The 15,032-nt window shown below is 47.9% G+C and overlaps 1 protein-coding gene across 1 annotated transcript in view; it reads left to right on the top strand.

The window, feature by feature from the left end:
- Window positions 1-12,405: 12,405 nt before the first annotated feature.
- ACOT11 (acyl-CoA thioesterase 11) overlaps window positions 12,406-15,032 on the top strand; it is a gene marked incomplete at its 3' end in the record, with an annotated part of 53,273 nt that continues 50,646 nt past the window's right edge. The window contains exon 1 of the mRNA XM_084785576.1: window positions 12,406-12,530. The remainder of the gene's footprint in view (window positions 12,531-15,032) is intronic.

The raw sequence follows: 15,032 nt of genomic DNA, 5'->3' as shown, positions 1-15,032 counted from the left end.
GGCTGCAGAGGACAGGAGCTGTGTATAACTCTGAGATCGGACAGCTTGGGTTTCAGCGATGCCTGCTAACGTCTAAGCTGTGTGGCTTCGGGTGAAGTATTTAACCTCTTTGAGGCTTACATGCATCCTCATCTATAGCGTGGGCGGTAACTGTCCAGTTCTCAGGGAAGTACTTGCACATGAGATGGTTTAGTGTGTTGGCAGAGGCCATCCTGGAATCTGATAGGCGTACAGGGTTCCTTCCTAAAATGCACACCCAGTTGCAGAGGGTTCGGAGAAATCCTGAGGCTCTCCAGAACCTATGGGTGCCCCAAGAACTGGGGATTCACTCCCAGGCGAAGGAATGTAATGAGAGAAATGTGAGGAGGTGAAGTATCTAAGCAGGATGGGGTGGGGGTCTGGGGGTGGGGGAAGGGGGTGGGGGTAGAGGGGAGGGGGAGGGGGGAGAGATGGCTCAGCAGTTAGGAGCACTGGCTGTATGTACAATCATGAGGACGGGAGTTTGGATCTCAGAACTCACATAACAAACCAGGTGGACTGTGCATGTCTGTAATGCCAGCTCCAAGGGTAGAGACTGGAGGATCACGGCGACTCGCTGGTTTCCGGCCTACCTGAGAAAACAGGAGCCTCAGGTTCAGGGAGAGACCTTGCCCCAGAGGACTAGGTAGAGAATAATAGAAAAGAACAGTTAATGCTTTCTCTGGACTCCTTGTGTGTACAGGTTCACACACACACACACACACACACACACACATACACACACACACAGAGAGAGAGAGAGAGAGAGAGAGAGAAAGAGAGAGAGAGAGAGAGAGAGAGAGAGAGAGAGAGAGAGAGAGGAAAGTGTTTTAAAAATGAAAATGAACTGGGCCATGGTGGCACATAACCTTTAATCCCAGCACTCAGGAGGCAGAGACAGGTGGATCCCTGTGAGTTCAAGGCCAGCCTGGTCTACAAAGTGAGTCCAGGACAGCCAAGGCTACACAGAGAAACCCTGTCTCAGAAAAAAAAAAAGAAAAAAGAAAAAAAATTAAAATGAGGGGCTAGAGAGATGGCTCAGAGGTTAAGAGCACTGACTGCTCTTCCAAAGGTCCTGAGTTCAATTCCCAGCAATCACATGGTGGCTCATAACAATCTATAATGAGATCTGGTGTCCTCTTCTGGCCTGCTGGCTCACATGCAGGCCAGAATACTGTATAAATACTAAATAAATATTTAAAAAAAGAGAAAATGATTGCTAAGGCAAAATGAAAGTGAAATATTCCAGAAATTAAAATAACAAAATGGAGATAGGAGTGGGGAAAAAAAAAAGAGGATCAATATAGGGGTTTAATGACAATAATTATAATTATCCCAAAGATAGAATAACCCCAAAAGACATAATGATTTCCTAGACACAAGCCTATAAAAATGTCTCCTAAATGTCTAGACAGAAAGAGAAAGAAAGAAACCAGATGTGGTGCAGGCTATTGCCACCAAACCAGACGATCTGGGTTTGATTCTAAAACCCACATGGTAGAAAGAGAGACCTGACTCCTGAAAGTTGTCCTCTGACCTCCATGTGCACATCATAGCAAGCACATGCTCCTCCCCCCAAAAAGTAATAAAACTTTTAAAAGAAACTTCAGAGGCACTTGTCATCGAGTCTGATGACACCCCCCCCCTTTGATCACAGGGATCCACTTGTTAGAAGAAGAGAACTGACTGACTCCTGAAAGTCATCCTCTGTCTTCTACACATGTGCTGTGGCACATGTACACACACACACACACACACACACACACACACACACACACACACACACACATCAAAAAATAAATCATGTAATGCAAACTTGAAAACATTTCAAGCTGGGGCTGGAGAGATGACTCAGAGGTTAAGAGCACTGACTGCTCTTCCAGAGGTCCTGAGTTCAATTCCCAGCCAACCACATGGTGGCTCACAGCCATCCTCAATGAGATCGAATGCACCTTTCTGGCATGCAGGTGTACATGCAGGCAGAGCACTATATACATAATAATAAACACATTTTTAAAAACCATTTCAAGCTAGGAGAGAAACATGTAATAATTTGTTCCAGTCAAGTCACATGGCCCAGCCTAGCATCAAAGGAAGAGACCTGTGCAGTCTCTCCATCCTTAGGGGGAAGTGGGGCTGTGTGTGAGCTGCGGGCTTACATCAGGCAGCCTAAAGCTGACCACAGGCTAGAGCTTCTGAGGAGGAAAGAAGGAGGATGAGGTTAGGCACCTGAAGCTGGCCAGGGGCCAAGGGAAACATCAGGAGGTACACACAGGTGTGACCCGTCCAGACCAGTTCAAACCCAGTGAGTATGCACAAACCCAGGAGAGCTCTACGAGGAAGCCAAGGAGCAGACAGAAACTCCTGGGGACACAAGAAGGTCTATAGGGAGGGAAAGGACATGATGGGGACCCACATGGCTCTGAAGTCACTAATGCGCCCTCCTCCCCAGCCTGGGATGAAGCCACACTGTTTTGATAGGATCAACCTATCAATTATTTGAAGGCTTACTTACGAGTACAGGACCGAACTCCATGTCAATTACTCCGACAACCTGACAGTTCAAACAAAGTAAGAGATATGAAGGGGAGAGGAGAGCTGGGGGAGGGGAAGGTAAGGGCCTAGACAGCCTTCATTTTTCAAGTGGGTGTGGGGAGGTCACGCACAATGGTCTGTGGATGACGGAGCAACGGGAAAGAGTGTGTATGCATTGCTCGCCCCCCAAAGAGGTAACCTGACAGGAATTACAGATCTTTTTTTTTTTTTATTGCATATGAGTGCTTTTTATCTGCAGAAGAGAGCATCAGATCACATTATAGATGGCTGTGAGCCACCATGTGGTTGCTGGGAATTGAACTCAGGACCTCTGGAAGAGCAGGCGGCGCTCTTAACCACTGAGCCATCTCTCCAACTCCCCGAAATTACAGATCTTGACGGAGGGAGACAAGAGCTACAGTGGGATGTCTGCTAATTTATTGCTGGCCACAGGAGCAGCAGCCTGCACGTTTGTTTTGGTTAAACTGATAAAGCAAGGAATTGTTGTATGCACGCACTATATAGAAAAAATGGAGCCGTGCCTGGCAGCTCAGGCCTACAAGCCTAACTTCTCAAGTTCGAAGCAGACAGATCTCAGATTCAGAGACTGCATGGGCTACAGGGACTCGAAGTCTAGCTTGGGTAATTTAGAGAGACCCTGTTTCAAAACCACAACAACAAGAATATTTTTGAGTGATTTTGTGTGTGTGTGTGTGTGTGTGTTGAGCGTGTGTATGCATGTTTGCATGTGGGTGTGCATGGATGTGGAAGCCAGAGGTTGATGTTCTGTGTTTTCCACCTTATATATACTGAGGCAGGGTCTCTCAGTTGAACCCCTAGCCCAACAATTTAGCTGGTTTAACTCGCCATCTTGTCCACAGGGTTGGGATTACTGGTGGACTACTATGCTCACCTGGCTGGCATTTACATGGCATTTACAATTCTAGTCTTCACACGTGCACAGCAAGAATTTCTCCCACTGCCGGGCGTGGTGGCGCACGCCTTTAATCCCAGCACTCGGGAGGCAGAGGCAGGCGGATCGCTGTGAGTTGTGAGTTCGAGGACAGCCTGGTCTACAAAGTGAGTCCAGGATGGCCAAGGCTCCACAGAGAAACCCTGTCTCGAAAAACCAAAAAAAAAAAAAAAAAAAAAAAAAGAATTTCTCCCACTAAGCCACCCGCCCTTCTAAATAGTTAACGCTAATCTTTTTTTTTAATTTAGCTTTATTATTTTAAGTTATGTGTATGTACATGTGTCTGTCTGTGGGTGTGTGCACGTGACTGCTGGAGCCCCAGGGGAACTGAAGTCACAGGTGGTTGTAAGCCACCTGATGCTGGTGCTGGGAATTGAACTCAGGTCCTCTGGAAAGAGCAATATGTGGTCTTCACCACTGAGCCACTCTCTAGCTCCTAAAAGAAAAAGAAAAGTTATGTGTATGTATGTATATTTGGGTGTGGGTTTGTGATTATGAGTGTGGTTCCTTTAGACACCGTAGAGGGCAACAGATCACCGGGAACTGGGCTTACAGGCAGGTGTGAGGCCCCTGGTGTGGGCGTTGGGAACTGAACTCAGGTCTCTGGAAAAGCAGTAACAGCTCGTGACCACAGAGTCACCTCTCCAGCACCTCTTTTTCTATTTTAAAAAGATGACGAGGTGGTGTATGCTCAATTTTCTTAACCGATATATTTTATTAACAACTTAGTGACCGAGCATACATCACTTATAACCCGACTAACCAAAACAATAGGAAATGAGGATTAATGGACACAATAACAAAACCATAAGGCTATCAGTTCCAAGGAACGATTCTCCTGGAGTGAGCAGCAGGATTTCTTCTGCTGGAACCTGGAGTAACCAGAACTCAGACCTCAGCAGGAGATGGAGCCCAGAAACCTTCCCTTGAGCCCAAGTCTCCAAAAAGCCCAGCCTCCAGTTCTGGGCTCATTTATATATCTGCTCCCAGAGTGTGGTCATGGGATCTTCTCAGCTGGCATCAATCAAGCTCCTGCACAAGGTGGTTGGTCTTCTAGTGGATTAACCTCACCTGTTCTCTCACGAGACCGTTCTAATCCCACACTTGGAATCCTAAAAAACAGGTTTCTCTTTCCTTCAAGGTGGTTAAAGGTGTTGGCCAGGAAGTCTGACTTCTTGACTACAAGCTTCAGAGGCTACGTGGTGGAAGGCGACCACGGGCCCTTGTGGTCGCTCCCGTTTGTCTGTCTGTGTCGGACCCTACGTCCAATCCCCAGTTTTTCTCTTACACCAGCTCCTCCCCAGTGACAGCAAAAAGAAACAGCTGGGCAGTGGCCGTGTCGTAGAATTAGTGGGAGCAGAGGCTGACTTTTTCACCACAAATTGTAAGTGCTATTTAATTTTCTCTCTATATATTTAGGTTAAAAAAAATCAATGAAAAATTTGTTGTTTAATCTTGGAGTTGGAGAGATGGCTAGTATTTAAGAGTGAAAATTGTTTGCAGAGGACCCAACTTCAATTTCCAGCACCCAGCCTTTAATTCCCTAGGCGGGCGGAGCGGTGCACGCCTGTAATCCCAGCACTTGGGGAGGCAGAGGCAGACATAGCTCTGTGAGTTCGAGGCTACTTTGGCCTACAAAGCGAGTCCAGGACAGCCAAGGCTACACAGAGAAACCCTGTCTCAAAAAACAAAAACCAAAACAAAACAAAAAAGAAAAAAGAGCTGTCTCTAATCCCCATTCCAGGGGATTTGATGCCCTCCTCTGGTCTCCATGGGCACCTGTCCCATACCCCCTTCTCCCCACCATAGACACATAATTTAAAAATGTTTGTTTAGGGGTTGGAGAGATGGCTCAGAGGTTAAGGGCACTGACTGCTCCTTCAGCGGTCTTAACCATCTATAGTGTGATCTGATGCCCTCTTCTGGCCTGCGGGTGTACATGCAGGCAGAGCACTGTATTAATAATAATAAATAAATCTTTAAAAAATATTTGTTTAATCTTAAACACTTATGTTTTAGAAAGAGATTTTATTTAAAACAACAACAACAACAACGAAGCCAGTGTGGTGGTGCATGCCTTTAATCACAGTGCTTGGGAGGCAGAGGTAGGGGGATCTCTGTGAGTTTGAGGCCAGCCTGGTCTATGGAGAGAATTCTAGGATAACCAGGGCTATACACAAAGAAATTATGTCTTGAAAAAAAACCCAAAATAAATAAATAAATAAATAAATAAATAAATAAATAAATAAATAATAAATACAAAGAAACTGAAGATCAAAGAAATAAAGTGGCATGCTCCAGGTGGCAGCGCCCACTCATTAGTGGCTGGATTCAAGTACAAGTCCCAGGGTTGGAGAGATGGCTCAGCAGTGAAGAGCACTGTCTGTTCTTCAGAGGTCCCGGGTTCAATTCCCAGCAACCTCAAACTCACATCGCCGGCTTCTAGCCTAGGGCTCAGCTCATTTGCTCACAGGAGTCACTCCGGTAAGCGCATATTTGGGGGCTGGCATGGAGTCAGATGCCAGGGCAGAGACAAGTTAGGTCTTCCCAACTGTTTATAATCCAGAGTGCAGGAAGGCAGATGGGTCAACAAACCCATATAAGGTAGTGTGGTGGGCACGTGATCATGTCATTGCGCAAGGCTTGGAAATGGGAGCTGTTTGTAACCACAGTCCGTTAAGGCTGCTGTCTCTTTATTTTGACTTCCCCCTCATAGAATTTCCACTGATGCTAGGCGGTGTCGAAATAGCTGTGGGCTCTTGTGATGTGGCTAGAGAGGAGCAGTGCAGAGACCACGTGCAGTATGGCTTTAGTAGGATATATCTAGGTAGTTGATTTTCAGTCACTGCAATATAGTTATGCTATCCACAGCTGTCTAGTGTAGGGTTGGAATTACAATAGATACCTGATTTATTCAAAAGAAGCCAGAGCTGGGCCTCAAGAGATGGCTCAGAGGTTAAGGGCACTGACTGCTCTTCCAGACGTCCTGAGTTAAATTCCCAGCAACCACATGGTGACCAACAACCATCTATAATGTGATCTGATGCCCTCTTCTGGCCTGCAGGTGTACGTGCAGGCAGATCACTGTGTACATGATAGTAAATAAATAATAAATCTTAAAAAAAAAAAAAAAGGCAGAGCCTTTAATCCCAGCACTCCGGAGCCAGAGGCAGGCGGATCTCTGTGAGTTTGAGGCCAGCCTGGTCTACAAAGTGAGTCCCGGACAGCCAAGGCTACACAGAAACCCTGTCTCAAAAAACCAAAAATAAATAAATAAAAACTATTTTAAAAGGAGGAGGCAGAAAAAGAAGGCAAAGAGAACAACATAAATAGATGAAACAAAACACAGCACAACGGTAGATCCAACTTAAGTATATTAAATAATCACACTACATGTAAATAACCTAAACGTTCTGACAAAAGGGCAGAGGTTGTCAGGTTAGATAAAACAGAAGACTCATGGTACTCGACAGGTGGCTCTGCCATGAAAAACGCTGGCTGCTCTGCCACAGGACCTGGGTTCAACTCCCAACACCCACATGGTGTCACACAATAGTTTGTAACTCCAAATCCAGGAGATTTAGTGCCCTCTTCTGGCCTCTCTGGGCATTGCATGTGGTGCACAGGCATATATGCCAGCAAATATATCCATACACACAGGACCAAACAAACAAACAAACAGATACCCCCCAACCCAAACAAAACAAAACAACAGAGACACAAATACATAGTGTTTTAAGTAATATACTCTAACTCTAACAGTATAAACACACAGACAAAAACTCAAAACGAACTCAGAAGGTACAGTGTGCTAAAACAAATCCAAAGGAAGTAGATTTAGGAGCCAAGAACACCATTGGATTAGTTACTCTATTTTTCTGTGACAAAACAACTGAAAGAAAGAAAGAAAGAAAGAAAGAAAGAAAGAAAGAAAGAAAGAAAGAAGGAAAGAAAGAAAGAAAGAAAGGCTCTTTGTCCACAGTTTGAGGGTAGAGTCCACCACGGTAGGGGAGACATGGAGGCCTATAATGTCCTTAATCAAGAAGCAGAGAGAGATGGTTCTCGGGTTACTTTCTTCTCAGTATTCAGGGAGAGTTGTTTTGCCTCACCAAACCTAACTAGAAATACCCTTTATGGACGCACCTGCTGGTGTGATTCCATTATGAGCCTAAGTTCCCTCAAGTTAGCAATGGAGACTAACCCTCGCATGTACCAGGGACAAAAGAAGGCAGTTATGGAACGCTGAGAGGGATTGTCTCAGTCGGGGTGTCTAGTGCCTTGACAAAAACCACCAGGACCAAAATGCACGTTGGGGACGAAAGGGTTTATTCCTCTTATACTTTCACATTGCTGTTCATCACCCAAGGAAGTCAGGACGGGAACTCAAGCAGGGCAGGAAGCCAGAGGCAGGAGCTGATGCAGAGGCCATGGAGGGTGCTGCTTACTGGCTTGCTCCCCATGCCTTGCTCAGCTTGATTTCTTATAGATCCCAGGACCACCCGCCCTGGGATGGCACCACCCACAGTGGGATGGGCTCTCCTTTACTGGTCACTGATTGAGAAAATGCCTTATAGCTGGATCTCATGGAGGCGTTTTCTCAACTGAGGTCCCTTCCCCTCGGATGACTCTCACTTGTGTCAAAACCAGCCAGTTCAAGGATCATTTTGTTAACTTGCTGTAACAACTCTATGTGACTTTACGCTTAATTACAGAGAATCAAACTGCATGAAAAAAAACTGAATAAAACGTCAAAGAGAAATGAACAAATACACAATGATAGTAGATTTCAATATCTCCTTTCTCAATATTTCATGGAGCTTGTAGACTAAAGTATCAACGAGGATGTGTGTGTGTGTGTGTGTGTGTGTGTGTGTGTGTGTGTGTTTGTGTATGTGAATACCACAACATGTGTGTGGAGGGCAGAGAGCCGGTGGGAATCGGTTCTCTCTTCTACTGTGTGGGTCCCAGGAACTGATTGCAGTCATCAACCTTGGTGGCTGGTGTCTTTAGTTGATGAAATATCTCGTTGGCCCAGTAATACACTTCTAACTAAACTATACATCAGGGGTTCTCAACCTTCCTAATGCTGTGACCCTTTAATACAGTTTCTCATGTTGTGGTGACCCCCCCCAACCATAAAGTTATCTGCTGCTACTTCATAACTGTAATTTTGCTACTGTTATGAATCAGATTGTAAATATCTGATAAAAAGGACTTTTTTTTTAAAAGCAAAATCTCAAACATTTTATTTTACCACTATAGACTCAGAAGCTAGCGGACATGGTGGCGCACATCTTTTAATCCCAGCACTTAGGAGGCAGAGGCAGGAGGATTGCGGTGAATTTGAGGCTAGCCTAGTGTACAAACAGAGTTCCAGGACAGCCAGGGCTATTACACAGAGAAAACCTGTCTCAAAAATCAAAACATAACAAAGACCCAGAAGCTAGATGCGGGGGTGAAAACTTGCCAGCTCAGAGAGACAGAAAACATCTAGTTGACCTTCCTACTCAAGCTACATCCCAAGGGGAAAAACCTCTTCTTCCTCTCTATGCTGTTTTAAATACCCCTTCAACTGGGGCTGAGGATTTAGCACAAGGCCCTGGGTTCGGTCCTCAGCTCTGGAAAAAAAAACAAAACCAACAAACCCTTCAACTCAATATCCTGCCTTTCTAAGGAACGTTTCTCTCCTCCTCCTCCTTCCTTTCCTCTCCTTCTCCTTCTTCTTCTTCTCCTTCTTTTTTCTCTTCTTCTTCTCTTCCTCCTCCTCCTCCTCCTCCTTCTCCTCCTCCTCCTCCTCTCCTTCTTCTTCTTCTTCTTCTTCTTCTTCTTCTTCTTCTTCTTCTTCTTCTTCTTCTTCTTCTTCTTCATTTTTTATGTTCACTCCCTGTAAACTGGCTGTTTGCTCTGGGTCTTGACCTATGGTTGGCAATATTTAGCTCTTGCTTACAGAAAACTCTTGTGTTAAAGGTGTGTGCCTGGGCTGAGCCACATCACAATAAGAAACTGGTTTTGCCAATTCACAATGTGACCAAATATCCTGCAATACAGGACATCTGCTATTCAGCTCCTGTGAAAGAGTCATGGGACTGGGTTGTGACCCACGGGTTGAAAACAGCTGCTGTAGGTCGAGAAACGTCAGGAGAGCCAGGCAAGGTCTTAGCCACAGCTGGCAAGGTTGCAGGTCAATTCTAAAGATATATTTATTTATTATTATGTATACAGAGCTCTGCTTTCATGTACACCTGCAGGCCAGAAGAGGGTATCAGATCACCTGGGAACTGAACTCATGACCTCTGGAAAAGCAGTCAGTGCTCTTAACCACCGAGCCATCTCTCCAGCCCCTGCAGGCCAATTCTAACCCTAACGATGTCTAAAACAGAAAATGTGAAAGGTGCCACAGGAATGACACCAAAGGTTGTCTTTTGACCTCCACATGTTGAAATATCCACCAATTCAAATGTACCACTTGTACACGAACATGTACACGAACCCACCCCAAAACGGTGCAATCAATATGGCTTTTTTTTTTTTTGGTGCAGCATAAACATTGATTGGGGGAGGGAGCATCAGTGCTTCTTGGCTGCTGCCTTCCTTGTGGCTGCCAGTACATGGCTCAGTTCCTCCTGCTTACTCTTGGCGTGGATGTGTGTGCCCATCCTCTCCTTTATGAAGGTGAGCATGCGCTTGTCCTTGGACACCTTGAGCAGCTCCACGGCGCTATGCACCTCCCGGTTCATGTCTCACGTGAACTTGCTGTGCTTAGTCAGGAGTCTGTGGCACCCGATGTTCTTCGTCACCACGTGGCCCTTGTTGAGGCCCCTGGCGGTGGGGCAGCACAGGGCTATGACTGAGGCTCTTCGTTAAAAGCCCAGACAGGAAGAAGGGGGTTGCGCAGAACCCTGGGGATATCTTGGTCATTAAAAAAAAAAAAAAAGACAGCCGGACGTGGTGGTGCACACCTTTAATCCCAGCACTCGGGAGGCAGAGGCAGGCGGATCTCTGTGAGTTTGAGGCCAGCCTGGTCTACAAAGCAAGTCCAGGACAGCCAAGGCTACACAGAGAAACCCTGTCTCAGAAAACAAACAAACAAAACAAAACAAAAAAAAATTGAAGGCTATGTGACTCATTCGTAGAGGGCAGGCTTGGCGTACACAAAGCCCTAGGTTCTCTCTTCAGCAGGCAAGCCTGTAATCCCGCCATTTGCAGGTGGAGGCAGGAGGACCAGGGATTCACAACCGCCCTGGCCTACGTAAGCCTCTGTCCTAAAATAAACAATAACAAGGTATTCTGATGGCTGGGATGTAGCTTTGTGATAGAGTACTTGATTAGGCCATGGATTCATTGCCAGCTTCACAAAAAGGAAGAAAATACTATCTAAATACCAATAGGATTCCCCATTTGATTCTGGTGTCATGTTAAATTAAAAGTAAGCCATGGTTTATGGCAGCCTAGTGGCATTCCGCCTGAGTGGCAGTTCCTCTTCCTTGCAAGAGCTGACGGTCCCATGGGGCTCCTGGTGTTCCCAGATGTGTCTCATCTGCACTCGGAAATCGCTGTCACATATCATTTGCTGTCACTGACTCGAGATATCTGCTGAGCCAAGGCTGGGCCTTAAGGCCGCCAGCTGAGCCAGAGCTGGTCCGTGGCTGGCTGCTGCCCAGACCCACGCGTGGGAACTTGGGACCCTGTGAGACCCTCACTCTTAGTGTGCTTTGAGAGCATGGTCATACAAGTGACCAGGGGAAGACCTCTGTTGTCACCAGAGGTCCCCACTGGCTGGGCTCTCAGCTCACAAACAGCTATCCTTTTGTCCCCAGAGTGGCTGGGGCAGGACAAGTTCCCATGGGCCTCTTTGCGTGTCTGTCTGGAGGGACAAGCCCCTCCAGACCCCACCTCCCCGTAGAATGCCCTGGACCGTCAAAGTCCCCCCCCCCCTTTTTGGTCCTTTCTGGGTTTGACAGATGAGCCAGTGCCCCAAACATGAACATTGATGGGCATCTTTTGGGTAGCCTTCCAGTCCTATGGGTGTGTTTGGTAGTGTGTAGTTCATACTGTGCATAGCGTAAGGTGAATACTAACTACACTGTTGGGGGCGGAATGTAGGGATGTGGTGGGGGGCTCATCTTCAGCTCTGGAAGTCACCCCTCTGTGCTAACAGGGGCTCTCACTGAGTGAGGAGGTCATTGGGTGCTGTTGCCCTTGCCTTTCTTCTGTACTGTCACATCCACACCCCCTCACCTCACCCCGGCACTGTCCCTATGTCCCCCCCACTCTAAGGGCATACTGGGAGTTCTGTTTAGCACCTTAGTCCAGCACACAGTGCAGGACAGGTAAAGGTGTGGATGAATAGCAGATAACGCTAAGGCTAGTAGGCTCTGCTTTAGCAAAGCCAGGTGCTGGTGGCACACTCGGGAGGTAGAGGCAGGTGGACCTTTTTGAGTTCCAGGTCTACAAAGCTAGTTCTAGGGCAGTTAGGGACAGACACACACACACACACACACACACACACACACACACACACACACACACACACACACAGGTCTTGGAAAAAACAACAACAAAAAATAAAAGTAACAGTCAGCTTTTGCTTCCAGTGGCGCCCGGGGGTGGGGTGGGGTAGGGTGTGTGTGTGTGTGTGTGTGTGTGTGGGTGATCACTTCTCGATTTCTGCCCTGTGACCAGGGATTGACAGTTCTGGGGCTGAAGTGTCTACCGCCCATCGGTTGGGGAGTCAGTCCTTTAAGATCTCCCACGGGAGACCTCTGGGTTCTGCTGACCTCGCGGCCCCGGGTGGCCCCTCCCGTTCCAGGCAGGGGAGGGAGGACACAGATTGGCCCAGGAACTCGTCTGGCCGCTCCCGCCTTCTCGTCTACAGCCGAGCTTCCGCTGAACTCCAGCCCTCCAGCCTCCCACAGCCGCTGTTGTAGCACCCCGGGCGGGCGTCCTGGGCTCGGAGTCGGCTGGTGCCAGCCAGCCGTGGGGTCAGGATTGTTCCAGCACTTGGGTAAGACCCTGGCACGCACGTGCGCGCCGCCCCCTCCCTTCTGGAAGGGCATACACTGTCCCTGACGTCTCAGCTCCGTAGAGACCGGCTCTCCTAGGACAGGTCGGTTTTCTGCTGAAGATTGGCCTCCGCTCAGGCGAGGGGTGCTTAGGTGTTGCCCACTGAGGATAGGGGAAGATCGCGGGCTGCTCACCGGGGGACCTGAGGGCTCAGGTTCTCCAGGTGCACCGTGTGATGCTGCTGACTCACTTGGCGTAGGGTGAGGTGAGAACAATTCCTGAGCAGAATCCGAGGGAAGTTGGGCCTGGCCCATCTCCTCAGCAGCTGGCCACGTGGGAGGTCCATTTTCACCCAGGGCTAGGGGAGACTAGAATTCCTGTGTCAGAACCTATCCCGCAGGACCGTGTGACATTGTTCCCCTGGTGCTCTGGCTTCCACCTCCTCACCTAGTGTCAGTGGCCTTCCCTTGCTGTCTATAGGCCCCCCCCCCCAAAGGTCGGGGTTTGGAGAGAGGGCCTGGCTCTGGATACTGTCACCTCTGTTTCCTCTCCTGCTGGTGTCACTCCTCTCTTTTCTTGACCCCTCCCTTCATTGATGCCCCACCCCCACCTTTATCTCAGAACTTCCTTTAATCTGCCAAGCCACACTCCAGGGCCCCAGAGGCCGGGGACCCTGAGAGGATGACAATCTTTCTGCATGCATTTACTTAATCAGGTGTTTATTCGGCAATGTACTTCCGTTCACAGTGTCCCCCTCGCCCTTTTGCGTGTAAGAGCCCTCCATTGGTCCGTGTGCTAGCCGCCCACTGACCACCCATGCTCAAGGCTCTCGTTGAGAAGGCGCAGGGTGTTCCGGGAGAGTCTGTTGCATTTCCACCGCCAGCTTACTACTAGAGGTCAAAAAGAGGGCACCGACATAAATCAATTAAACTAAAGAGAAAAAACACTAGGGAGAAGACCCAGTCTTCTTCCCATGCGCAATGCCCTGGACTTAAGTTCCAGCACACAGAGAGATAGATACAGGGTTATAAAGAGTGTGCGGACACGCCTTTAATCCCAGCACTTGGGAGGCAGAGGCAGGTGGGTCTCTGTGAGTTCGAGGCCAGCCTGGTCTACAAAGCGAGTCTAGGACAGCCAAGGCTACACAGGGAAACCCTGTCTCGAAAACAAAACAAAACAAAACAAAAAACAAAGAGTGTGTGTGTGTATAGGTGCACACTCCCATGCGTACCACAGAGGAGGGGCCGAGGAGGCTTCCTGGAGATGGTGGTGTCCTGCGGCTGCTGCTCTGAGGGCAGACTGTTATATTCCTACTGTATAGTATCTCGATGGTCCAGGAAAATCAACACATTTAGGGATTTTGTGAGGCAGGCAAGTTGTTGGGCTTAACTTCTGCTCTACTGAGAGAAAAACCTTGGAGTCTGGGGACTAGAAAGATGGCTCGGCCGTTAAGAGAGCTGGCTGCTCTACCGGAGTTCCAGGGTTCAATTCCCAGGACCAACAAAGCTACGCACAATCATCTGTAAGTCCAGTTTCAGGGGACCTGGCATCCTCTTCAAAGAGCTTCCCACGTGATGCACAGTAGTGGTACAACTGCTACACCAAAGCGGTACACAGACCTACCTACTGGCAAAACGTACATATAAAATTAAAAAGAGAAACAAAAAAACCTGGGTGGGACCCAGTACCCTAGATGCTAACGAGGCCTTTAGGTGGCTGTGATACAGGCTGAAGTTTGTTTGGGTCCTTTCAGGACCTAGAACGGACATCTGTAGATGGGGCTGTGGTCTGACTATTGGGGAAGGGGCCCAGGATAAGGGTGACATCCTTGTCCTTGGGACTCGGGTGAGCTGGAAGGTGGATGGATGCCTGTGGGAGCACCTCTGTAGTAACAGAACCGCTGAGCGCTCGCAGGGACCAGTTCAGACAGGACGTAGAAAGATATAGTTCTCAGCCCTGGGCAGTGGCTCATGCATGTAATCCCAGCAGTCGAAGAGGCAGAGGCAGGAGGATCCAAGGCTACACTGAGAAACCCTGTCTCAAAAAACAGACAAACAAACAAACAAACAAACCCAAAACAAACCCACCCTCCCCCTCCCCCCAAAAAAAGAAAAAAAGAAATAAATGTATTCTACTCAGCCTTGAAGAAAGTCCTTTCTGAGGTCTAAGTGATGTCTCTCCCACTGTGTGCCCTGTGGCAGGATCAGCTGAGTGGGGGCTCTAGGCTTATGGTAGGGATGGGTGACTCTAGACAACAGTATGTTTTTTCGAGCTTTACTTTCCGTCTCTGGACTTTTCCGTGTCTAAGATGGAGGTGCTAGATTGAGGCTGGTGAGCCTGAGCTATGGTACTCCTCCTGTAAGAGGAACTTTTATTCTATTAATGTTCTTCTGTTGTAGCTGTCATCTCCGAGGCTTACTGCCTCCACCTGCTAACGTAGGCCTAGTTCTGGAAGCTTCTAGCCTCCATACAATATAGCCTAGGTCTAGAATGTTTTCAGCCT

Source organism: Acomys minous (genome assembly GCF_964271855.1).
Source record: "Acomys minous genome assembly, chromosome: 6".
Classification (NCBI taxonomy): domain Eukaryota; kingdom Metazoa; phylum Chordata; class Mammalia; order Rodentia; family Muridae; genus Acomys; species Acomys minous.
This window is presented reverse-complemented; position numbering and strand designations above follow the sequence as displayed.